We start from the raw sequence: 27,608 nt of genomic DNA on the forward strand, positions 1-27,608 counted from the left end.
ACCTTAAAGTGAGGTGAAGGGGTTTTGGGTAGATGATGAGAGGTACTTGATTGAAAGGTCATACAGAGTCAGGCCATGGTAGGCAGTAAAAGTAAAGCAAAACATCTGAGAGAGGGAGAGGGGAAGGAAGGGAGGAGAGAAACTGGGGAGAGGAAGAGAGAGCAAGAGAGATGCCTGACTGAGACTGGAGAGAAGGAGGGCAGCCGAGTGTGGTCACGCCTTCAGACTTGGGCTCTCAAAAGCCACTTCCGGTTGCATTTCCAGTCAGCTCACATCATGCTTTGTTTCCTGTCTTTGGGTGTCTTTGAGATTTCCTCATACGCTTATAGTCCATCTTTCTTTAATCTAGTTTGAGTGAGTTTTTTTTCTGGTAATCAACATTTTTCTCTTGTTGAGGACACAGTCATTAGCACGTTAGGGAGAATCAGCTTCTCAGCCTAGTAGTTTCATCAGAGGAGGCAATGATCCGGAGCTCGGGAACTTGTGGCAATTAGGGTGGGAGCTGGGCAGAAGGGAGGACGGAAATAAACATAGTTTAACTTACAAATTTACTGAGGGCTCACCTCATTCCTTTTGATATTTGCCTAAACAAAATAAGATGAGAGAAGCTTTTTTCTTTTTCACACCAAAAATGAAAAAAAAAAATCAGAGAAAAAGTCAAGTAAATGATTTCCTCTCCCAGAGTTTTATGCTCCTGTCCACTTCCACTGTAATTGTTGACTATGATGTTCTCATCGCCACTCCTCATGTTGCAACAATACGCCTTCCAGAGCTGCGTGGGCAGGAACCAGCGGCCCTTCCATCACAGGGGCAGGGAGCTCAATTCCATTATCACTGCATTAGCCATGGGAGGCTGCCCTGGGGGTCCATACCACTTTAGCTGCCGTGTCATAAGCTAAGGAATACGCTTCTTGTTTTTGTTTGAAAAGGAACTGCATGATTTTTCAGAAACCCATACATCTATCCTGTAAGATGTTTGAAGAAGTAAGAAACTTTGTTTTCCATAAAAAGAAACCAGCAACCTTCCCTGAGGGCTCTCTGCACTGAGAAGCATCAGTCCAGTGAGCCTTACCTCTGTGCATGCCTGTGTGTGGATGTACATCAGGAACATCAGGCTGCACCAGCTTCACAAAAATGATCCATGGCTCCCGCTGACTCCCATTGGATTGCCACCCCAGGGTTATAGGACATCAAGGGAAGTAATCAATGCGGCCCCTAATACTCAGCAATGCATTTATAAGCAAATACAAGCTTGCACTGACATTATTTACAAATTCCCAGGTGGCGACCATGTAAGAAATTTACTTGTACTCACAGCTCATGGTCCTGGCTCTGAACTGCTGGCACACTTCTCTCCTGGTACCTCTCATTCCCTCGCTGCCTTTAGGTCCCAGGTCTGTTTTTTCTGCCCTCTCTCTTTTTTGCTTTAAGATCAGGCTACCTACACATCTCTGTTTACTGTTAAAATTTGTGTTTTCACACTTCAACTAACACTCTTCAAACAGCAAAGAATCCAGATCATAGTCCATGTTCTGATTAAACCTAAACTGCTGTGGGCAGACTCAGATTCCAGTGCCTGTCACTTGCTGTCACATTATGAATAGAGTCCAATAGCATGCTGAATATAAACATTATTATATAATAAAATAGTTGTATAACAATGTCCACTTTATGCAGTAGATTAACTTTTCTTTCCCAGAGCAAAACTGACACACATCAGTTAAAATAAAATAAACAAACACTTTCATTTGAAAGAGTTATCATTTCAAAATAAGAAACTCGATGCCAGTCAAGTGAAGACACAGGGTGGGGGATGCAGGAAGGGACAGGGTGGGAAAGGCATTTTGCTGTTAATTATGGTTTGGATATTATACATAATCTCATTATCATACATTTCCTGTTTTGGGCTCTTTCCATAATTGATCCATTTTCCTAAATCATTCTTTGAAGTCACTAGACACAAGGCACTAACCTTGGGTGGGTTCAGTTTGAGTCCTAGACCTGATATCTGGCCATTTATGAAGTATTCAGTCAATTAATGTAGCTGAGCCTCAGTTTCCTCATGTCTAAGCCTGATAAAATAATAATAGAAATTCACAGTAGTAATAATGATGATGATACATGCCTAGCTTCCCTCATCATTCATTCAACAAGTATTTATGGAGCCCCTACTATGCCAGACACTGTGTGAGGTGCTTGGGATAGACCAGTGAATGAAACATCAGAGTTCCCTGTCCTTCCAGAGCCTGTGTTGGGAAAGAGGTGGTGGTGGAGGTGGGTGGACAGAAAATAAACAAGAGCATAATAAACAAGTGAACTAAGTGGCACGTTAGCAGGTGATAAGCGCTGTGGAAGAAAGGAGTAAATAAGGCAGGGCAAGAAGGATGAAGTGTCTACAGTGATGCAGAGGAAAGTAGCTGCAGAAGAGGAAAGAGAGCTAATGGGTGGAGTGAGACAGATGATCACATGGGCCTTTGGAAGGACCTCCCAGGATCCAATCAGATCACGGGAAGGTGTTACTACCTTTACTGCCTGAAGAAATAGTGATTCCCCTTCATTCTGTCTAGCACCTGCCTAATTGTTTCTTATTCTAAGTAAGCCTTCTCTTTATTGCTTGTTTTTCCCAATAGATCACCAACACTCTTGAATGAACTAGGGGTCAACCCCCTGTCTCGAGGTAGGAGAACTGAAGTCAGCTGAATATTGGTTCTCTGCAGTCTGTAACGGAAACTTTCAGCCTCCCTTCTGCACCCACCATGAAGAAATGGAGGGCTAATGAAAACTGGTGCCGGGGCTCTCTCAGGCTTTCTTTCCATCCCACCCACATCAGCAACTATCCTGTGTTTTTTGGCTAACCAGCAGCCCACTGAAGGAAAGCTGATTTCTAATGTGATTTGAGCAAAACCAACTTTTGTAAAGAGAGGAAACCATTACAGCATGAGGCTTGGGAGAGGAAACCAGTTTCTTACTGATGACTTCAGAGCACAATCTCAGCTTTTCTCATTGCAACTAAGCTCCTTAGTGGCTGCTGCCGACTGCAAACTTTTTTTTTTTGCTTGCTGCACCTTCAAAGGAACAGTAAGCTTAGGCACAGGTAAATCCCTCCATTCCTGAAGTACCCTAAGCTTTCCAGGGGTGGGAAGCCCAACCAAAACCCAGAGCCAGCAGTTAGTCTGAAAAATTGCTAGAGTTTTACTCAGAATATGCATGTGCATCACAAGCAGATGAAGAGAAAGTGGATTTAGGTTTTCATTTCCTTTCTTCATGAAGATGGGAAGGAACATTGTAATTTCTATTTTAACAAAACTACATTGTTTATATAAAAATCTATATTTTTCTTTTAGACCTGGACACAAACCACACACACACCAAAGAAGTTGCTGTTTTCATGAATGATCAATTGAGTTGACCATGTTGATTAGCATATTTGAAAATAAGATACTTCACTTGGGGATTGTACAAAGTGCAAACCAGTAACATGTAAAAGCTGGCATATGTTTGTGTTTTAAAAATATGGCCATCTCATTTTTAATAAGGTTATGCTTCATGCAGCTCCATTATCAAAAACACTATGTGGTAGCATTTCCTTTGGCCCAGTTGGTCTGAATAGACCTGTGGGAAAATCTGAAAACTAGACCACAGGCAGTGTAAAATTGGCTGGTTTCTGGGTCCTATACAGAAAGAAAACAAGCTGGGCTTTTCCCACTATATCCCTTGCCTAATTGTGAAATAAAGGCTGTTCTCTGGGTTCTGGTGGACCAGCTCATGGGTTGCAAATTTGGGGAGTTTGTAACTGAATATTCTTTCTTTCTTTGTATTTTGTACAACAATTTAGTAAAAAGGATGGTTAAGGTGCGAGCTCTAAGCTGCATGCTCAACAATGACATGTATACATGCTTTGACACCACCATCCCCTTCCTGGAGAGAGAGAAGAGGAAGGAGAGGAGAGCTAAAATAAAGTTACCAGGTCAAGTCCAGCTTGATTGCTAAGTTAGCTAACAAGATTTACAGGAGTAGCCTCCTGCATGCATTTAACATATGATCTGACCACAATCAAATCCCAGTATACAATGCAATTAAACCTAAGGCAATGTAAAACCAATGTCCAATGGAATGAGTATATCATTCTTCCATGAGGCCACAGTAGGACATGCCAACTTGGACAGACATAAGGCAGATTGTCAAGTTTTTCTCTATAATTTCTTAAAGAACAGCTGATATGGCTCTGAGAAAACAAGTTCCAAACTCCAAGTATAGCAGGCATTTATAATTATGCAGCAAACAGTTGAAGTTACAGCGATTTTACAGATGGGCGTGTCAGATTCTATGCCCCATGTTTTTACATGTATTAGTTAATTTGATAGTCATAATGACTGCATGCTTTATAAATTTCAGCATATAAAAAAACAAGAAAAATATGTATGAGAAAATGAGGAAAAAAATAAGGTAGTGTCTTAGGTCTTAGTTAGCTCAAACTGCAATTACAAAATTATCATAAACTGGGTGGCTGACACAACAGACATATATTTCTCACAATTCTAGAGGCTGGGAAGGCCAAGATCAAGCTGCCAGCTGATTGAGATTCCCAGTGAGTGCCCTATTCCTGGCCGTCAGGGGGCTACCTTCTCACTGTGGCAGAGAGAGAGAAAGCAAGTCTCTGCTGTGTCTTATAAGGGCACCCACCCTCATGATCACATCAAAACGAATTACGCTCCAAAGGTCCCAACATGGTCATACTGGGGGTTAGGGACTTAACATATAATTTTGAGGGGGGAACAACCGAGTCCCTAACAAGTAGGTACTATGATGCCCATATTACAGATGAATAAACTTGCCAAATGACACTCAGTAAGAGGCCTCAGAGCCTGGATTCACACCTGATTACATCATCTTAACTACCACACTGTGCTATTTCTCGCTGGTGAGGGAGTTGACAATTGTGTTAAAGTCAAAATGGCCTGAATGTTCAGACATCTGCACAAAGCCTTTCCTTGCATTTCATTCTTTTGTCTGGGTCAGTGGCTCTCAAAAGGCAATGTCCATAGGTAACACAGTTATTCCATGTTATAAAGACACTTGCAAGTAAATTCGACCATAAATGATTTTTGGCCAACATGCTCACTTAAGAACTACGTGTATGTGGATAATACATTCAATGTAAGTTGACAATGATAAACACACAATGATGTATTTATCACCACTGATACAATGAAAGAAATTAAAAAGCCCAGTTTTTACTTTATTTATTGTCTGATAGTGCCTTTGGAAATTAGTAAACGGATATTCTTTGAGAGGGTCATGAACGATTCCAGGCCAGGAAGTATTGTTTATAGTGCATTGCTTAAGATACTTCATCCCACAGGTTCTGAGATTCCACTTAAGTCCTCTTCGGGTCTCATTTAGCCCAGTTAACTGCATAAACAGCCTGTTTTTATCCCACAGAAACAGAGATCTCTCCATTGCATGATAGTGTGTAGAAGGGCCCAAGAATAACGAGTTTGCTTAGATATAGCTATTTGCACCAACCGTGACTGATGGCTTATTTAGCATAATATTGCAGGCTTTGCAGTAGGATCTGTGTTGAGAAGAGGGTGAGAACCAGCCTCAAATAATGTATAAGCAATGAACAAGGCCCAATCCTGTTTGGCTGAATGTCATGGGGATAGCCTATTATTTCACATTACTAGGTAAGTGAAGAAATTGGTTATATCGGTGGTTGCCATGGATATGCACTGCTCCAACTGGTCCTAGATTACAACAGGAACCAGAGATGTTGAGTTGAGGAATATAAAATAGAGGGATTTGGCTTTATCAACTGGTGGAAGTCTGTGTGTCAGCAGCTGAGACCAATAGAGATGTTCACGGTCATGTGATATGCTTCAAAATCCAAGAGAATGGACATTGTTTGGCAGGTATACAGGGCCAAGTGGACTGAGTGGTGCCAGTAATATGTTCATGGTAGTACTCTTTTCATTTAATGAATTAAATACATTTTCATATGGATTTAATTAATTTCTTGTTTAGGTCTTAGGAAATATAACTTAGACCCTTTTCCAGTCTAAGTTATATTTCCAAGGAACTGACCCAGATTATTGATCCACAAACAATGGTTCATGGGACTTAATTTGCTCTATTTTGAGATTTAAAGATCTAAAGTTAAGGATGTTTCTATATTTGGGTAGATATGGCAGTCTGAATTACGTATTGCTCAAGACTGGAGTTACTTTATATTCTGGGATTCTTTATTTTTGTAGACTCTTTTTGCTAGGCAATCCATAGTTGGCCCGACTTAAGATAGTGAACACATGTGAACAAAACTAAATTAGATTTTAAAATATTCTGTAATTCTCTGCCTAAGAGAATCCTGATATAATTCAGTAGATTGAATATTACGCCATGACCACTTGATTGTTGGATAAACAGATCCAAGCACCAATTGTCCATTGAATAGCCAGCAAGTCATTTGACAGTAGGGAGAGGCTAGCCAATTCAAATAAAATAGTTGATTCCAAATACCTTCAGTATAGGAACACTTGAAATACCTTTTATAATCTATCTTCTAATCTTTCACATTCTCTTTCTCTCCTTTTGCTCCATTGTCTTTTATTCTCTCTTTTAATTCCTTGCTTATTTTTGAAGAGACTATGAGGTCAATTTTCTGTTCCATCAGAATAACAATGTTATTCATTTTGAGTTGGCCAGAAAATATAATGCCCCCTTCCTGTGTATCCTACTAAGTGCAAAGTTCTTAGCATTAGTTTTGAGGCTTAACAGGAAAAGTCTCTCCACTCCAGATTACGGAACTGCAGTGAAAACTTGTCCCAGTCCAAATTCTGCCACACCCACCTACAAATACTGAGAGGTGAGAGTAATGGATCCAGGGAGCCAGGAGCCTGGGTTCAAATTCTGGCTTCGCCATTTATTAGCTGCATGACCCTTCATGGGTCACTTTAAGCTCTCTGGGCTTCAATATCCTCAGCTATAAATTGGGTGATCATCATACTTACCTCAAGAGTGTTGTTGCAAAGACAAATAAGTTGTTGTTGATACATGTAAGACTTCAGCTCATGCCTGGTACACTGAGCACGCTCAGTAAATGCTGGCCATTTGTGTAAAAGGCCCCCTAGCTTGAAGGCTCCCAATCCAAGCTCCTGAGCCAGCTCCCAGTGTTCGAAGTCCATGTGCCTTAGGCAAGTTACTTAGGTCAAACCATATGAACTTTTGAGAGCAGAAATTTTTTGCCTTACAAAAACGGCAAAATTCATAGCTTGCAACCTAATGCGTACATAATATTCTCTGTGTCTCTTTCCTTACCCATTAAGAATAGGAGCAAAAGATGGACAGTAACTTCAATGGGGTATGGGGGGGGGACTTGATAATATGGGTGAATGCAGAAACCACAATGTTTTTCATGTGAAACCTTCATTAGGAGTGTATATCAGTGATACCTTAAAAAAACAAGAACAGAACCAATAATCATATGTCACAGGATTCTTTTGAGGAGTAAATGAGTAAGCTTCCATAAACATGAGGGACAATGCCTGATATACAGTGTGTGCCACATATTTGCTATTATTTTTATTACCCTCACATCTCATTACTGCTTGACATAAATTTTTCCCAAGAAGAGTCTGCTTACTGATCCCTCTTTTTGCTTCTGTCAGTCGGCCTTTCTGTCTTGCTTGTGATGCCCTTCTGCTCCTTAAAAGCTTGTTCTCAATTCATCTGACTGACCTGCCTACTCCGTTCCCTCCATTTCTACCATGTCTTGGCATCTGGATATTCACTAAGGACATGAGGCTTTATGTTAGCTGACAGGGGTTCCCCTGTCTTCTCTCATATCTTCATATATTGGCCCTGGAATGTGAGAGTCCAGGGAGGATATGACATTTCTTCTGCTTGAATTGTGTCTTTTCATATGATGATAATTTTATAGCTTTAGAAAAATCCCTTAAGTTCTGTTTAAGTGTGGGATCCCTATGTTTTTTAAAAATAAGACTTAAAAAAATAACTTGAATAATTTTAGATCCATAGAAAAGTTGCAAAGACAGTATAGAGAATTCCTGTGTACCCTTTATCTAGTCTCCTCCTAGGTTAAAATCTTATATAACCATTGTACATTTGCCCAAATGAAGAAATTTACATTGGTCCATTACTATTAACTAAACTTGACACTTGATTCAACATTTTATCAATTTTCCATGAATATCCTTTTTCTCTTCCAAGATCCCATCTGAGATCTATATTGTATTTGTGTCACATCATATGTGTCCTTAAGTCTCCTTTAGTTTATGACAGGTTCTCAGTCTTCCTTGGTTTTCATGACCTTGACAGTTTTGAGGAGTAATGGTCAGGCATTTTGTAGAATATCACTCAATTTGAGTTATCTGATGTTTTTTTCTTCATGATTAGACTGGGCTTATGGATTTTGGAGAGGAGTACCACAAAGGTCTCGTGTCCTTCTCATCAGATCATATTGGGGGTAAATGATACCAACATGATTTCTCACTGGTCAGCCTTGGTACCTCTTTAGGTCATTTAGCTCAGTACAATTTTTACAGAGACCTTGCCACATGTGAAAGTTACCAAGAGACTATCCAAAGATAGCAAGTAGCTAGAGCCCTAAAATCATAGCATTCTGAATCCCTGAATAGGCTTGTTCAATTGTTCTCAACCTTACTAGACCCACTACCTCTTTTTCATATTAAAACTTTTCTACTGCCTCCTTTACTATTCTGAAATAAAATTTATAGGTGCTATAATTTACCCATACACATAATCACAGAAAAATCAATATCATGTCCTAATTTAAATACAAAGGGGAAATAAAAGCAATGTGATTTATGATAAAATAGTAAATGCTTGATCTACAAATGGTCAGGTCTATTCCACAAGCCACAGTGAAGTGGTCAGTTGCTTACAGCTCTGAGAACAATGTCCCAGAAGGAGACACACAAACACAGACTGGGGTAAAAGGACAATGAACGGCTTTGTCATTAGTGAGTTGATTTTCTAAAAGGGTGAGCAACCCTTGGCAAAGTTCCAAAGCAAACAAAATACCATTGCCCTCAGTTTTCATGGCGGTTTCATGCCTGGAAAAATTCACTGATTACTACAAACATGCAAAAATATTGTGTCTTTAAGTGTACAATGGAGTTAGACTCAGATAATTGTAACCACGCTTTTCACCAACATGATGCCTGTGGAATGCTGGAAAGCTGTGTGGGACAGAGGACAATGCATGATTGTGGGAGTGTCCTGAACAATGCAGGATGTGTACCCTCCCTGGACCCCACCTGCTAAATGTCAGTGGTGCCCTCCCTGCCCCTGACCCCTGGACAGGGAGGGCAAGCAAAAACATTCCTCAAACTTCAAGATAAAATTTCCAAAATATGGGGGCCAGGCTGCCCCAGTCAAGGCCACCACTGGTCTTGTTTAGTCCAATTACATGAATTCACAGCTAGGAGCTGGGCTCAGGTCCATGTAGCCAGCACAGGAGTGCAAAACTTGACCTGGAAGTCAGGTTTGCCAGCTCCAAATCTGCATAATCTTGGTGCCTGCTGACCTCTAAACAGTACCTGTTGGTAATCCTGGGGTCGATGCTGATTGACCAAGTCATGCAATTTCCTTCCCCGCTCCTCTCTCCCCCAACACCGTCCCTTGTGTCTCTGTCACACATACACACACCCTCACATAAGTATGCACACATCCCCCACCACAACTACCACCACCATCACCACAATTCAATTCTTGCACCAAACCTTCACATATTTTCTGTTAAATGTAGGGTAAAACTCATCCTTACACAAGACTAAAAGGCCCCACACAACTTGACCCTCATTTGCCCCTTTGGCCTTTTTTCATACTATTTTTTCCCCTGCACATTATGCTTGCACCATGCTGGTCTTCCTCAGTTACTGGCAAGAATTACCTTCTTTCTGCCTCAGGGCCTTGGCACAAACTATTCCACTTCCCTGGGCTCTTCTTTTACTCATTGCCAGGCAAACTCTTACTTATTCTGCATAGCTTGACTTAATCACTTCCTCAGAAAAACCTTTCTCCAAATTTCCTTCTTAGATGTTCTCATACCACCCTGTATTTCTTGAGCTTACACTTTTCAGAGCTTATGAATAAGCATGGGATTCTGGGTCTGATCTCTGATATCTCCATAGGCTGTTAGCTCTCCAGGTGGTAGGAGCTTCACTGATTTTACCCATTTCTGTATCCCCAGCACACAGCATAGTACCTGGAACACAGTGACTTCTAAATATTTGGGGAATCCATGAATGGGTGAATAATGTGTTAGCTGCCAAGAATGGCTTTCAGGTTGGTTAAAAGGCAGACACAATAGGGCAAACAAAACTGGCTTTTCATGTGCCATGTAATGTACCAATGTAAAGTTTCATGATGTGCAGTAGCTGTAGAATCTTGGTTCTATGTTCTGTGAAGAGAGAAAGCCACGATAATTGAGATGGCTTGTTTTGGCTTGTTTCAATGGACTTGATTTTAAAAGAACACAGTGGAACAGAAGAGGCCAGCAGGCACCTTGCTGTTTGGCTGGCTCAAGGCTTTCGATCTATCTGGAGCTGGCTTCCCTGCTGGAAGGGACTGGAAGCTCCAGTGATAGCTTTGCAAGGTTTGGCTTTATAGGACTGAACCCTACTGAACTCTACTTCATCCTTCCCCTATTATTACCAATTATACCTTAACTCTGAGTAGCCCTTCATAATGTGCCTTTTATAGTGCAAATATTGTTTCATTCTTTCCCAAACTTCAGTCCTTGGGAACTCACCGTCATTGATTCGGCACATCTGCACATCACCAGTGCTATTATTTATTAATGTTGTTCTTGGAACACATCACACCTTGACACTGATACAGATTTTAGCTTCATCATAAACACTAACACCCATGAACTGCTGTATTTTGTGGGCTTATTACATTCATCTGAAAAGGACTGCTCTTTTTCTTATGTGTTCCTGTAGGGGAGGCACACCAAGGCAGACCTCCTTATTGTCCTTAATTTGCTAAGAATACTGAAGAACAGAGGCTTACAGACTTGCTCAGGTCACAGAGTTACTGGAGGTGACAGAGCTGGGATTCAGTGTCTGGCTCCTGGTTCTGTCCTGAGCTGTCCTTGTCACAATAACTCACACTATCCTTAACTGAGTTCTCCACCCACACCAGGAACTGCATCCACATGAACTGCTATGGGACTAATGATCACTCCTGAAGCAAACTCCTCTGTAAGGTTTCTTCCCCCTGATACATTATACTCAGTGCATGCTGCTGGTATCTGTGGGCTAACACTTCTCAGCTGCCTCTTCCCAATCTGTAATGTTCTGATCCATCTGTGAGCCATGTCTCATTTACAAATGCTGCATTTTTGTTTATATTATTTGGATGTTCAGAGTTTTGATGATGGATGCTCTTCTGACACTCATAGAGACAGTGGGAGAGAAAGTGTGCTTTTCACTTGGGTGTCTAATTCATCCATGAGGGGTGCCTCTGAGAATATCCACAGTATCATCAGCACCACAGAAACCCCACAGTGAGCTCACAGGATGGCTCTAACAGTGGGGGCAGCTCCCTTCTTGATTCTGGAAACCATTGGCTTCTGGAACATTCCATACCCTCCTGTCAGCAGAGAGTGCTGTGCTCCTTCCTCAATTGTTGATCCTGTCCTTAAATTCAGTCCTCAGTACAGAATTAAGTCACATATCTGATCCAGGAATTCCACCATAATGTGTTATACCAACTTAAGCTGCTTTAGACCTTAAACTCCAGTCACCCTCTGGATGTATGCTGTAATTCTTTCTTATCCTAGTGGAAGCATCTAGATTATTCCTATCACATGGCTTTTGTCCTTGCTATTCCATCTGTCTGGAATGTTCTTTCCCCAGTTCTTGCCATACCTGTTTTTATCATTCACTCTTCAACTCAACCTTATCTCTTAGAGGCCTTTCTGTGAACATCCTATGTAAAACTGCACCCCCGCTCCTCACCCCAGTGACTACCTCACCCACTACTTGGATTTATTTTCTTTATGGAATTCATTACTACTGAAAAGTATCTTATTTGTTTACTAATTGCCTATCCCCACCCCACCCCCCACTCCCCATGGAATGTAACTCCCATGAAAGAAAAGACAAGTCTAGCAGACTTTCTCTTCAGTGCTGAGCGCAAGGCACTTGGTAAGTAGTTGCTAAGTAAATAAATGCACGACTGGTCCAGTCATCTCAGTGAGGTGCCAGGGAAAAAGGAGGGTTGTGGAATCACAGGGGAGCAGCTTTCTGTTATAACACAGAGGTAAGAGCACAGGCTTAGGAGTTAGACAGGCATGGTTCCAATTCTGCCTCTGCTGCTCTGGATGTGTGCTGTAAGCAAATTATTTAACCTCTGCTCTTTATGTACATCAACAACACATCAAGACTAAACAAGCTGCAGTATATCATGTGCCTGGTCTGGTGCCACCACTGTAAAAGGATCTCAACAAATGTCAACTGGCTTCCTAGAAATGCCAGAAGAAACCCATGAATCTGATGACACAGCCTTGGTAACACACCTGACGGCTAATAAAGAACTCTGGCATCCTTATACTAAGTACGGTCTGCTTAAGAACAACTGCCATACCTTTTTTAAAAAGCACTGACATTTTCAGCACTGGATGATCTTCTGCAGACGCCTGATAGGGTGTATAATCTTAAATCCACCGAAGGGAACCTAGTCTTTCAGTGCATGACCTATCTGATAGAGGTGTACCTCGCCCTCTATATTCAATTACTTGCTTATAATAGAACCGCATGCACCATATATAGTTCCTTCGGTAGTTGAACACTATGTTCCTCAGGTGGCATCAGTGACTTTGAAGTACCTGTCAGCAACTGGCTTTCTGGAACAGTACTGTAACCATTCAGTTCGCAGTGGCATTTTGCTTCTGAAGCCCTTGTTCAGAATATTAAAAAGGGCACGCCGTAGACTTCATTCCTTTGCTTCTAGGACTCTGATTCTGTAAAGCTGGACCCCATGGTTTACTCAGGAGAGAGTCACTGGCTCCAGCAAATATTTAAAAACAGTTTTGAATTTGGTCAGTGGTGTTAAGCTGGTCAGTAACTGTAACTATTGAGTCTGGTCATGGGGAGTATGGTTCTCCTTCCCGCTTCAGCCACATGAGCTGGGGTGACTGAACTGGGCAGTATCACGGGACTTCTGAGGTCACTCAAACCATTTTCTCCGTTAGTGTGGGATGGTGCTTTCCTACTAAAAAGTAATCACCGGCTTCTCTGATATAACCATGGGAAGAGAAAGGTTGATGTTTGGTAGACTTCACTTGGATCTGCCAGATATATGGTGAATTCTGAATGAAAGCTAAGGCCTCTGGGCTCTCCTGGTTCTTATCTGCAGTGTCCGCTGGATTTATTCTATCTAAAACCCAAGAGCAAAAGACAGGACCTACTGGTATTTGCTGTATCACTTTTGCCATTTTGACACCATAATTGCATGATATTCTAACTTGGTCTTTGATTCGAAGACAGTAAGAGGAGCAGAGAGAGATGCTATGAAACTCATGCAGGATTGCAGATAGGGGGCCTGGTGCACTCTTCCTGGCTTCAGGTTGTGAGGACCTATGATCTTTTCAGATTGGTTCTTCAGGACTTTATAGATATTGGAGGCAACTCCTTGTGCCATTTTTCTTTGAGAAGCAACAGCAAGAAGTTGAATTTTGGGTTCTGATTGGCCACGTTTTCTCAACCTCAGTGCTATTGATGTTTTTGGTAAATTGAATATGGGTGATTCTTTGTTTGGGGGGCTATTCTATGCATCATATGATGTGTAGTAGCATCTCTGGCCTCTACCACTAGATGCCCAAGTTCTAGGCAGGGTCAAATGCCCCCTGGGAGTAGGGGCTGGAGCAAAATTGCCCCTGGTTGAGAACCATTGAGGTGTACCTTAGCTGAGGGAGATTTTGTGGTCACAAGAAAACTTTAAGAGCCTTCCATCTTCTCTTTGCTGTCCTGAGGCTTTTAGACCTTTGAGTTTCCTGGGAAAAAGCTTTTTTGTGGACCTGCAGATAGGGAAAGAATGAACTAAAGGAAAAGATGAGAGAGGGTGGTATCTGAATGTACTTAACTTCCCTTCTCTCCCTTCCTCTCCTTTGCACTTGTGCTAGTCTTCTGGTAGGAGAATGGTGGGGTGTAGATGAGGAGGAACTGGCAGAATGGAGAAGCTGCAGTGGGGAAGCCCGGTGCCTGCAGACTGAACTGGGGGACCGTGAGGCTTGGAGAATTGAAAGCAATACTGATTCTGAAATTCGGGCATCAGCATTTACTGCAGGCAGCATAGAAGATGGCTTTTGGATGCAAGCTGGGCATCTGCCAGGGCCCTTGGCAAAAATGCAGTGTAGGCAAAGTTGTTTTTGCCACTGCGTCTCTTTCTGAACCTCCCCCATGTCTCATCTCACTTTCCCTGTTCTCCAGGCACACAGTCGCCCTGCGCTGCCCGCTGGCTGCTCAAGTCCGCCTCACCCAGCCTGAGCCATCTGCTTCCTTACCTGCCCCCATTTTAACTCTTCTTCTCTGAAGGTTGATTTCAGCTATTTTGGGGGTTAAGATTAAAATTCAAATACTTCACACTAGGGGAAAGAGTCAGTACGTTTAACCTACTCAGAAGTTCTGACTATTGGGAACTTCTCTCTGAGAGGACATTTTGAAACAAAGGTCTTTCCTACCGCTTACCTAGTTTCCCGGAAATAAGCCTCGTGGTTGTTTATTTTCCAGCTACCATCTCCCCACTCGGCAATCACAACCTATGTGTTCCATGGACTAGGGTCTTCACTTAGTCAGGGGCTCCCCGCACACTCAGTGAGCTATGCATTTCCTGTAAGAAAAGATCCAAATTCTTTAGCCTGGCATACAACACCCTTCACAATCTACTTTCTAACCTCTTCTCCATTCCTTCACTCCAGTGTGGGAGAAAAAATGAACACAGATCTCGGCCTGCATCCTCCCAAGATGTGTATAGTCCACTGGGGGGATACACATAAGAAACCAAAGAGAATATGGTTCGTTAGCCCAGGGTGGGGAAGCGAGGCTTGAGAGAACTTTGTAGGTGGGACTAGCTCCTGACTGACTGGACCAGAGAGGGAGTCTCACTTCTCTGCTGTCTCCCTGTGTCTATACCTGGCATGTCCTGTCACTATTCTCCAGCTTTGTACACGACAGTCCCTCTGCCTGAATGCCTCTCATTATCTGTCCACAGGACTCGTAATATCATTGATCCAGCTTCACTGTTATCTTCAGGAGACTTTTTCTGACCACACTTTGTCCTCTCTTGCTTTCCTCCATTTTACCATTTCCCTCCTTGCCCACCCCAAAATAAAAGTGTGTTCTTTAAGTCCTTACACATCGCCTTTAGGAAATGCGTATCATGCTGACTTGCAATGATCTGCTTACTTATTGACCTTCTCCATTATACTTTTTCAAAGCTGAGGCATGAAGTATGTCTCTTTAATTGCCAGCACCCACCACAGTGTCTGCCACAGAGAAGTGCTCAGGAAATGTCACTGAATGAACAAACCCATTCAAACTAGGATCTAGAAAACAGGACAGCAGGCTATCTGCTTTATTCTTTTGTATGTTACAGTATGAGATCTATATACAGAAGAGGACATAAAACATATTATGTCCAGTGTAAAGCAGAAACCTACATACCCGCAGCCCAGGTCAAGAAAGAGCTCTCTCTATTCTTAACTCATCGGTCGATGTCATCTAGTGGAATTGAGTGTGTCACTAAGATAAGGACTCAGAATTCTGTTTCTGACCTGAAATTATTGGTGTCTTCTGCCAACCATGTCCTCATGTTGAAATTCAGCCCTGATATTCCAGATATTTGGCTGAAAGCCATGCTATTCAAACATCACTTGGCTGACATGGTCTGAAATCTAGCTGCAGGAAGCTGTTCGCTCCACTGGACAGTATCTTGTAAACGATCTTAAGTACCTTACATCCTCCAATATACTGAGGCTGTGGGCTTTCTTGGACTCTGTCACATTTGAGAAAAAATAATTGATGTGGGAGCCCAGCTGGGATTATCTGTTAATTGTTAACCTGTGTGGAGATCAGTCTATTTTTTGGTTGCTGTTAACACAGATCAGTTAGAATCTTGCCATGTTATCAGAAGGGGTGTCCTCTGCCCTGCTTGTAGTGGAATTCAGCCATGTGCCTCGCTGTGTTTGGGCAGAACACGGGGCCTTTGGGAAGGCCCATAGTTACAGGAGGCACAGCAACCACCTCCCTCTAGGGCTTCAAGGCTCAGAGCTGGCAGGGCCCTCTGCATGGGTCTCAGCACCCCGCCCCCTGCCCACTGCTGGGCTCCTTCAGCTCTCTCCCCCTTCCTCAGCTGCCTTCCACAACCAAGGGCCTGCCTGCCTCCTTCCCTCCCTCCCTTTCCCTCTTCCCACCTCTCTCTCTCTCCTTTCTTTCCCTGTAGCTATTCAACAGTTAATCTGTGCATATGGAGTCCAAAAATGATGACTTGTTTAATGAATAATCCTTGAATCTGACTGAAATTCTCTTCTTGAATAGAAATTCACCTGAACTTCAGGAATTTATCAATTCTAGGATCCTCTTAGATGTCACACTTCCTTCTCTCTGTGTATGAAGCATGAATCCATGATCACTAGATTTAACTTAAAATTTTTAATTCCTTTATAATAAATTTCTTTTCATCCTCTTCATTAAAGTTTTTCTCATTTCTTTATACATAGTCATTGATGCCTTTTTTTTTTTTTTGGTTGTGTAAAGCAGATAACAACCTATTCTCTTTTTATTCCTTCAAGGGGTTTAATGCACTAACTATTTTCTGAGCACCTACTATGTAGACACAGTTTGCAGTGCTGAAGCTACAGTAGGGAACAAGGCAGAGGCGGTCCCTGCTCTCATGGGGCTGGCATTCTGAAGGATTTTTATATTCTAGAACTGAGCTATCTAATATGGTAGCCACTAGCAATACGAAACTATTTAAATTAAAACTTAAATTAGTTAAAATTAAAAAAAATAAAAAACTCACTTTCTCGTTTACACTGGCCACATATCAAGGCCTCACTAGCTACATAGGATGAGGAGCTACAGTACTGGACACTGTAGGTCTAGCCTTGCTCTATTGTCACAGAAGGTTCTATTGGATAAGGGTATTCTGCAGGAATTGGCTATACATCCTAGCCTTCTGAGGGCTTAAGAAACCCTGTAGCAATACTGCAAGATGATTTGTTACAACACCAGATCATGATTCCTTCATATACAACCCTCCCTCTGAAACATGGAGCTTACATCTAGCATGCCTGGAGCCAATGTTTATTTTTATTTTGGGCATCCTGTGTTTACTTATAAAATGGTTAAATCGGTGTTGTTGAACAGCATTTTGAAATACTCATTTTTCCCTCCTGTCTTTCAAGCAGGTATTGGCTCTGTATCAGGGAAGAAGGGATGGCAGGCAGAACCCAGAAATAGCCTTTGATTTTCCAGCTGCTTCTGTGGCCCGAATGTACAACCTCTCAGGGCCTTTGAGAGTTTGTAGAAGGGACAACAGGAAGGAGGATTTGAGGAGCAGATATAAATGTCTTGGGAGTAGCAGGACTGGAGGAGGCAGAAAGAGAAATGTGTCTGAGCGTGAAGGCCCACTTGCACGTGCTTCAAGCGTTTGAGACGTGGTTCTCCTGACAGTTCTGTGGGGGCAGCAGGGTCTCTGAGGGAGAAAGTGTCTAGGATTTGGGACTGGGGGAGAGACTTCACAGATCTAGCAACTTGAAGGGTCAAACTGACTGGGATGATGGCCGTTTTAGCAGCAAACTGTGTGCACAGATGGCTGCCAAACTACACGCTGCTCCCACCCCAACCTTTCCCCACCTCACCAAAGGTAAAGAGGGGTGAGCCCTGCTCACGATTTCCCCCAGCATAGGAGGATGGGTGTTCAAAACAGAAATAAGTAGAATTACAATAAAAAATAAAGTTGTTTTTCTGGCAGCATCTGCACTTGTGGTCTGGGAGCCATAGCCACCCCTCAAGCAGTGTGGCTTCCTTACACACTAACTTAGCCACCATGGGCATAATCTTCTCCTTTGCCCTACTTTGTTTAAATCAGGAGAACAATAGTTTTCCTGGAAGAAATGAATGTACAAAGCAGAGTCATGTTACATATTTGGATAACATGTCACATCGTTAGGAAATCAGTTCCATCCTGGAGCTCTGGCTTCACATATTCCTCAGCTGAAGTAAGGGAAAAGAAGCCAGGGCAATCCCATGACTAGATAATTCAGATGAGGGGTTAGCAAACTACAGTCCATGGGCCAAGTCTGACACGCCTCCTATTTTAGTAAATATAGCTTGATTGGATCACAGCCATACCTATTAGTTTACTATTTGTCTCACCAAGGAGTTACAATAGAAACTGTATGGTCCCTGATACCACCTGACCCTTTACAGAAAAAGTCTCCTGACCCCTGGCCAAGATTATAAACTTAAAAAACAAGGACAGTATCTATACATCTTCCTGTTTCCTCACAGGGCTAGCATGGTGCAGAGCAGGGATTTGGGACGTACAATGGAAGAAAAGATTGTAAGGCTGGGATGAACTTTTCTGCTACAAGGATAACTTCTTCCATTGACTCCTGGGAATGTAATGCCTTGAATTATAGCAAGGTGCAAATAAGTCTCTGTCATCAGTAATGAGAGGGAGAATCTCATCTCATCACCCTGTTACCTCAGACGACTAGAGGAGCCATTTGCTTGGTATATAATCTGGGTACCCTTGGCCTCCTCCTCTGCACTGCAAAGAAGAGTCCTGAGCCTCCAATCCCCATGGTCTCTTGAAGGAGACACCACGGATCTGTGGAGACTTGGAGCTTGAGTGTCTGTGTTAGGTGGAGCTCTGCCAGGAGTGACCCTCTGAGAAGAACCCAAGTGGAAGTGATTTGTTAAGGCAGTGCTCTGAAGAGAAACTGTATACAAAGTAGAGGAAGCAGAGTCGGGAATGGCAAGGAAAAAAAAATAAGTGCAATTTCAGAGGAAGTCCAAGCCTTAGCCTGCTCCTACAGGGATCTCTGGAGTATGAGTTACATGATTTTGCAGTCCTGAAGGTAGTAGTATTTTCCACTTAAATAAGAGCCAAGGGAACTAGGCATTTCTACTACCTCTATCCATCCAGTCCCAACAGGCAGCCTCAGAGTAGGAGGTCCTGGAGTTACTGTCACTCTGTGGGTGATGAAGAAGCTCCAGCAGCTCAGAGGCTGTTATCCGAAGTTCACAGCTAAAAGCCCTTGCTTCAAAGTATGGGTGCAAAACACTGGTAAAGGGGGATGGGAGAGGATTTGGGTAGAAAACTAATGGTATTTGCTATGTGCCAAACAGGGTGTCTTCTTCACCAATATTTATGTGTACTTAGGGATTATATGTTATTCTGAATTATCTGTGCCATTTTTGTGCTATGGAAACTCCACTCTATAGCAGAATCTAGTTCCTCTTTCTCCTCATACTCTTCCTTTTCCTTCAAAGAAAAATCAGTGTGGGGAGGGGCAAAAATAAAGCCATTTTTTGTTCAGAATCTTCCTTTTTATGACTAAAAATACAAAATATTCAAAATTCTCTTTGAGACTATATCATTTCTCCCATGACACTTCTTGGTTAAATAACACCCTTAAGTTCTCTACCTGCCCTGTAGAACGGTATTTCTTTATTTGACCTAAGTCTACCACTTTCACACTTCAAGGGCTTCTTGGCTCAAGCAGTCTGGAATCTGGAGACCTATGTCATGTTCACTTAATCTACAGAGAGATTCACTTTGGCACTTCACAGACTTCAGACATGCTCATTCTCATCTTTCAGAATAAGGAGTCCTTGTCTTCCCGATTTGCCCTCAAATTGCAGCTTTTCCCTCATTCCCTTGATTAGCTTGGCTGCTCTTCTCCAGCTCACTATGTTCATGTCTTCCTCAAGGGACAGTGACCAGAATTATACTGAGTGTTCCCAGCACAGATGTATCACAACTTTGAGTTAGATAAAGATAGCCCCTTTTGTTTTAATTCTATTCTAAATGATGTTTAGTATCATTTTAGGTTGAGTTACACACTGTGTAGGTATCTCTAGTATTCAATTTATAGTGATAATGACCTCTCCTTTCCTGTAGTCAATTGCATCTAGCTAGACTATGGGGTATTATTGCTTTTTAATGACTATTTGCATCATAAGCATGCTTAGAGTGAACCGTATCTGCTGCATTTCTGCTGGCATACACATAAACTCTTTCTGAGGCTCTTCACTGTCATCTTAATATTCAGTATTGCCATAGACTCTGGTTTCTTCTCTACATCTTGCCCTTGCTAAAGATGACAAGTTCCAACATGGTGTTTAAGGAAAATCTACTGGTTTGCCTCTATTTGAAGAGGTACAAACTTTGTATTTCTCCCCTCTACCCCCAGTGATTAGTTAGGTCCCCAGGGGTGACAAAATAGTCCCACCAACTAGATGGGGAGCCAACTTTTCTCTCCCAAGTACAACTTTTTGGGAATGGTTTGGAGATTTTTTGAGGAGGTTTCAAGAATTTTAAATATATCCCATCTGCTGATGCTTTATTTTCCACAGGGTATGTAGCACTTGCTTAGGGTATTCATGGTTGAATAGAAAAAGCATGGGCTTTGGAGTACATGCCCAGATAAACCAAAAGTGCACTGTTAAAGGCAGAGTGAGCACAGGCTGACAATGGCCAGGCTGGGCCAAACACGACATTTAATTATAGGCAAGGTATTAGGAAGTCTAGAAAAGGTTAAAGAAAAATGAAATACTCCAAGGTGATAATAAAATCTCATTCTTGTGAAAGGTGATGAATGATGCTTCCTCAGCCCTCACAGGCTACTGATAAATTTCAAAAGGGGAGCCTCCTCGAGGTGGAGACTCTCCGGCATTCTGGGGAGGTTCCTCTTCAGGATCTGGTTGTTTTGCATCACTGCCCAAGCTCTCCAGATCCACCACTTTTAGAATGACAGGACAGCGGATCTCCAGCATGATCTAGGACACTGAGCAACAGCTACTCTAAACTGCCTACGAGACCAGGTATCTTTAGCCTCCCCTGGTCTCTTAAACTACTAGGGCTCCAGATTTCAGCTGCCTCAAAACTCTGCCAGTTATTCCCACCCTGTTTCTCTTACCTGTCACCCTCTAGTCCTGCAATGCAAGTTCTTCTGCTCAGCTATCCTCCCATATGCTCTTGTCCTCATATGATGCTGGGCTTTCTGCCCACTGAATTTTCCCATCATTTTACCCTTTCCCCAGAGCCTTCTAGAACACCTTTATCCTTGACTACAAACTCTTCTGCTTTCTCATACTTTCATAAGCCCTTTCTGCATTTTCTTGCCTTAAGTAAAACCCCCTTTTGCAGGGAAACACCTCTCCCTGTAACCTTCTCAAATGGAAGCTGCACATTCTTGTTCGTTCACCATTGTGGTTCCCATAAGTAATGTCTGCATTCTCACTGATAAGCTTTGCCTCTTCCAAACCACTGTTTTTCACTTTTATGCAAAAAGCCCTTTCTCCTTTGAGTCTCAGGTCACCCTAATCAAAGTTTTCCAGTCCACTCTCTCTGTCATTATTACAGACTCTTCAATATCTGTACTGACAAACACAGAACCTAGATGCTTCAAGATGCTGACCTCAATTTCAGCATATCCTACAACCAGTTCTGATAACCACCTCTAGGCCTTATCATTATCCTAAATTGTCCCACCTATGAATTCTGCCATTTACCATTCTTTGACCACATCTCATCATCACTGCTCTTGGGCTCTATAGTTCTCGGTGTGCTTGGTGCTCAGGCTCAAACCCTGGTCCTTTGATCATTCTTTTTTCCTCCTAGGTACTTACCAACACTATACCTTTATTTTCTTCTCCCTCCATCTTAGACCTCATATACATAACATTAAGAACCCTTGCAAGCACCCTCAAAAACCACGGCCCCCTTTCTTTCTGCCCAGCTTCAATCTTAGATTACTCCAACTATTTGTTTTTCTTGGACTGGGCTGCTGATTCTTGACTGAGAAAACAGATGACCTAACTATGCAAATGGGTGGCCCTAAGCAATTCTTTGATGTGTACTGCATATGTGTCTCTCCTCAGTGGTGATTACAAATCAGCACTCTTTTCCTCAAAGCCCCACTTCACCAACTCCCCACCCACCGCTACCATACACATGCAACTGTTCTTTCCCTCTTCTCGAGTAAATGCTTCGCCTTGCTGCTCATTTACTCTTAAATCACTGTAATTGGTGTTCGTACTCACTCACCACTGAACTGTAATTCTCTGCCAAAGTCACCAGTTAGACTTCCTACCAGTCTAACCGGATGGACTCTTCTGAACATTCACCTGACCGACTCTCTTGCCTTTGATGCTGCTGACTCCTCCGTACCCAGGGTTCTACCTTGGCCTTCTCTTCTCTCTACTCATGCTCCCTAGCAAGCTCACCCACTTCCATGGTATTTATATTCTTGATCCCCAAATATGTTATCTCCAGTCCAGCTCTTTCTACTTAGCTCTAGAGTTCTAGCTACAAACTAGCCCTCTGCATGGTTTTCCTGAAATCTCCATGGGAACCTCAAACTCAGTCCAACCCCAATGGAGCAAATGCCCTCCCCACACTTCCTCCTCCTGGGTTCTCTCAGCAAATGACATTACCTTTCAGACTAAGCCTGAGACCTTGATGTGACCGTCAACTCCGCCACCTTGAAACCTCATTGCACCTCCCTCCACTCTCACTTCCTGCACCATGTGACTACTGCCCAGGTCCTTCTGATTTTACCTTCCTAAAGTCTCCTGCCACCTGCATGCCCCATCCCAACTGCTACTGCATTAGCTAATGTCCTCTCAGCTCCCAATCTATCCCCTTTTATGGGTCCTTTACAATTATGCTTGATAGCTCTACAACATGTAGCAGATCATGGTACTACCCTAAGCATTGAGTATAAGTCCTCCAAGACCTATACTTCTGTCTCTCCCTTTAGACCCTTCTGTCCTGCTTCTGTCTATCACCCTATAGCCAGCCATATTAGACTACCTGCTGTGCCTGGAACTTTCCATGCTAAGTCTCAGTATGGAATACCATCTTCTCCTTTACATTCTGCCTAGTAAATATCTGCTCATATTTTAGGGCTCAGTCCAACCTTACCTTCCCATTCTTTGCCAGGCTTCATCTATGGCCTCACTACCCTCACCTCAGGAAGAAATGACTACTTTCTTTTTGGGCTCCAACATCACATATATTTTGTCAACATCAGCTTGCCTCTCTTGGGCTGTAAATTCCCATGAGGTGATCTGTCACATGCATCTCTGTCCCTCAGTGTCTACCTAGCTCATAGTGGGGACAAAATAAACATCCACCGAATGAAGTATGAGCACATTAAAAACGGGGCCCAACCTGTGAGCAAAGGCTGAATGAATAGTAAGACAGTGGAACAAATGTTCACAACAGTGTACTGAATCATCTCAAAGGCCTGTCTGCAGACAACTGCTATTTGTAAACCTGTTAAGCCTCAGTTTGCAACAGTAAACAAGCTAGAATGGAAGCTGACTTTCAGGGGCCGGAAAAAGGGGTGCTGCCTCGCATTGGCTGGCTTCCACAGCTATTTGCAAAATCAAAACCCAGCAAAACAATTCCCTCTTTCCCAAAAGTTGGCGCTGGCTCAAGTTTCTTTTCCAAAATACTTTCTTTGGTCAGGCAACACTCCCCACGCTAGAGCTGTTAGGCATTAGTGTGCTCTGAATCCATCAGAGAAGGTCACTCCTGAATACCAAGCAGATACAGAGCCCTGCGCTTCCAGAACTGGAGTCTAATGACTAAAATGCACAACAATAGCCGTCTTCTCCCTTCACACTGTTATAAGAAATGCCACAAGCAGACAAATTTTAGAGACCAGCCTTCAGCTATCCTAATTTCCACACCTGAAGTTAGGAAGAAACAATTTAAGGCATTTTAGCTTTATATGCACATACATGCTCTCTGTTTCCTGACAAAACCGACAGTGTAAGTCCCGTCGACACGGCAGACAATAAGGGTACAAAAAATCAAGGGTTTTTTTATAGCAAGACTTTTGTACTAAATTAAGTAAATAATAAACTAGCCAAAACAAACCAAAACAGACAACAAAAATGCTTTTACTCCATATTCCCTATTAATTTCAGAGGGAAAAGCCTGAGACAGCGAGAGGAAAAACATTTTTACCCATGCATTAAAATAGATTGGGTAGTTGATTTAGGAAAAGTGAAATGGCCAAATAATATTAAGTTGTGTTGGTAGAAAGTAGATTTTGGATATTCTGCCTCCACATACTGCCCAAACTTGTAAAAATACTCAGAGAGACAGAAAGAATGACTAAATTTAGATCCTGATTTAATATATTCAAGAGCATGATTCATTTTCCTCCTGCCCTGGTACAGCCCGGGGAATCTGTGTACAGCAGGCAACACAAGAATGCTGTGTAAATAAAGGGAAGTCTCATTCATTCAGAGGCTTGAGGCAGCCTGAGACACCCCATTTTCTCTGCCAACAAAGGGGTACTTCCAGGTACCTCACACACCAAAATAGAGAGCCAGATTTCTCAGCTGGTGAGAGTCCATCTAATTTCAGCTCTGGCCTTGCCTTGGAATGAATGTGCTGACCGTTTCTGCTGTTGCTCCTTTACTCCAAGTGGCTGCTTTCCCCTTAGGCTCTGGTGGAACCCTGGCCTGTTCTCAGAAGCCATGCAGCATGGGCCACCTTGATGAGACACCCAGAAGGATGCCACCACTTGGTAGCAAAGCATTTAGCAACTTGGAGCCCAAGTCACCTCATGGTAGTCCATAGGTTGGGTCTTAGGGAGCTGGTATTATACATAACAGAAACACCTGAGACAATTGGGGGCTATCTGAAAAAACAGAAACAAAAAAAAACACCAAACGACAGCAGCAAGTTCAATTCCCACCAGTTCACCAGGGGTCAGGTAAAGTGTCCAGGCAGAGCAGACCATCACCGTCCCTTCCTCAGTTGCATCATCTGCTGCTGCCAGTCACATTCTTGCACTCACTTTTGCTCCTGACACTGCAGCACATAGTTAGCCGCTACAGATAACTGAGTTTAAGGTGGGTCTATCATTTGTGTCAATCCTACCTGGTTTAGAGATGAAAAGGACCTAAATTATTTTGTGATTTGACAGTTACTCCCATTCTTTTTTTTCTCTCTCTCTCTTGGCTTTTAGTCTGTAAGTACATTTGGAAAGTAACCTCACAAGTCTCATTCTAGCTTTTTTGGCCTTATTGATAGTATCCAGGTTTAGGACAAACCATCAAAAAAAATGGCATGTATATAAAAAATTTATAATTTGGTAACATTGCCTCCCAGAAAGGAGGGCATTAAAGCTGTCCTCCCTTCTGAGGTGTCAGACAGATGTTAATTAATTGCTACCCCCAGGCCCTATCATACATTCATATGCATTCATCCCGCTTAAGAAAAGGTCATTTCCCCAAACATGAAATGAGTTCAGCAGTTTTGCAGTTAAAAACAAAATAAGTTAGATACGGAGCACGTGCATTACATTAGGAATGAGTCTCTCTCTGGGAAGGTGTGTGTGGATGAGCAGCACTTGGAGAGGCCCACACAGGGCACAGCCACAGGATGGGATTGGTAGACCCTGGGCAGGGCCGTGGGTCCAGGTGGCTATGAGATCCGCTCAGCCTGAGCACATGCTTCACAAACCTGGACACAGCACAAGAAAGAGGCGAGGCATTGTAGGACAGCAGAAACGATCTGTGCCTTTCTCAAACAGCTTGGTTCCAGGGCCTACTGGGCAGCTGTGAATGGCCAGGTGGGCCAGTAACTCAATGCCCCTTGGGCCCACCTACTGCCATACCATGAAAATCAAATCCGTTAAAGGACAGGGATGTTCAATCATCTTAGCCAGGTGGAATGACAAATTTGGGGGTAGCCTTTTATACCCATTTGAGAAAGGACAAATACTCTGGCACTCTAGACAGAAAACTGGCTGATTTAGCTTAGAACATGGCTACTACTGCAGCCAATTTCAGAAAGTCAAAAGGGAAGGGAAGTAGGGGAAGGGGGTCATGACTGGTGCATCCACTCAAGACTGGGTCAGTTATATATGGGATTCAGGGTAGAAATTTATTCTCACACAGGTACAGTACCACAGATCTAGTTAACAATGTGGGAAATCTATTTTCACACATCATTCACACAAAACACCTCTCTTCCATCTTTGGGTTCGGGGGGAGGGGTTCAAGTTCTAAACTACAATCAGCCCTTCTTTTAAAATAACAATAATAAATCCTCTTATTCAGCCAGATGGTGGTGTTTGTTGCACTAGGCTGGGCTCATAGTACAACATCAATAAATGGCCACTTGTAGAGGGACAGACAGAATCCCATTTATAAAACACACCTATATCTCCCTCCACTGTTCCCAAAATGTTGCATTGACGAAACACCCACAGGGGCTGAATCTCATTTGGGAGAAGAAAGGAAACTAGAAAAGGTAAACTAATGTAAGTGGAAAGCCATTTCTCAGGGAAAGGAGTACATTTAATCTCTGAGGAGAATTGATTATAGGCGGGCTTTCTAAGTGTTGTTTTGCCTTTAGAGACCATCTGCAAGGAAGATCCCAGAAGAGTTTTTCCCAGTCCCTGGAAAGCCGTCTTGGTGAAGGCTGCACCCTGTCAACCAAACTCCTTACACTGGGAGACGGAGTTGAAATTCTTCCTCACTGAGTTTGGCTAAGCCTCCTGAAACGAATACTTGTTCCAATTAGGTGTTCCAAAGAGCCTTCTTGCCTCAGATAACTTGTTTTGAGAAGGAAAGGTATTTACTCAAAATCTACCACCGAAGGGAAAATGAGGTACTGCCGTGTCCTAGTGCCAGTGTACACAGGCTCTCTGCAGGCTGGGGGGGACGCACGCTCTTCGCTGCCTTGCTCTTATTTTTTGGGTCTCGGTCCTACCTGGGGTTGGTAGGTGTGAGGGGGAAGCTGACTAGTCTTGGCTTCTGCTCTTAATAAACTGTATCAGCTTGTTATGTAACCCTAATCCATGTTCACAGTCCAGGACTCAGATGACTGGCCTGTCAGCAAAAAATGTTTGAAAAATGTTAATTCAACAGTGTTGGAAGGATGTTATTTCTGAGCTAAATTCCTCAGGGAAAATGAGAAATAGTTGCTCCTGGGATTCAAATGTCTCCATATGGAAAGATATCTCTTTCCTGATGCTTTCTTCCCAAATAATGTTCCAATGCCTGTGTGCCCTGACATTTGGTCCAAATAAAATGCTGGAACAGACTCCTAGGATACAACTATCTTCAAAGCCTATACAAAGGGGGTGTTTATTATAGAGAATAAGCATTTACTAGGGCATGAAACATCGGGGCCTGTTGGTGCTCGCTGCTCACACTGAATCACTTCATGATATAGATACTCTTTTTTCTCTGGCATTTACAGCAAGCAACTCAGTTTATAACCTAAGGCATTTTCCATACTTCCAGGCAATGAACACTAGCTTCTTTTGACTCTCAATAGCACATAATTCAAGACAG

General features: G+C 42.7%; 1 protein-coding gene across 1 annotated transcript in view; it reads right to left on the reverse strand.

Annotated features, from left to right (window-relative positions):
* TRPM3 (transient receptor potential cation channel subfamily M member 3) overlaps window positions 1-27,608 on the reverse strand; it is a 484,965-nt gene that overhangs the window by 39,695 nt on the left and 417,662 nt on the right.

This window comes from Manis javanica, chromosome 2, assembly GCF_040802235.1.
Source record: "Manis javanica isolate MJ-LG chromosome 2, MJ_LKY, whole genome shotgun sequence".
Taxonomy (NCBI): domain Eukaryota; kingdom Metazoa; phylum Chordata; class Mammalia; order Pholidota; family Manidae; genus Manis; species Manis javanica.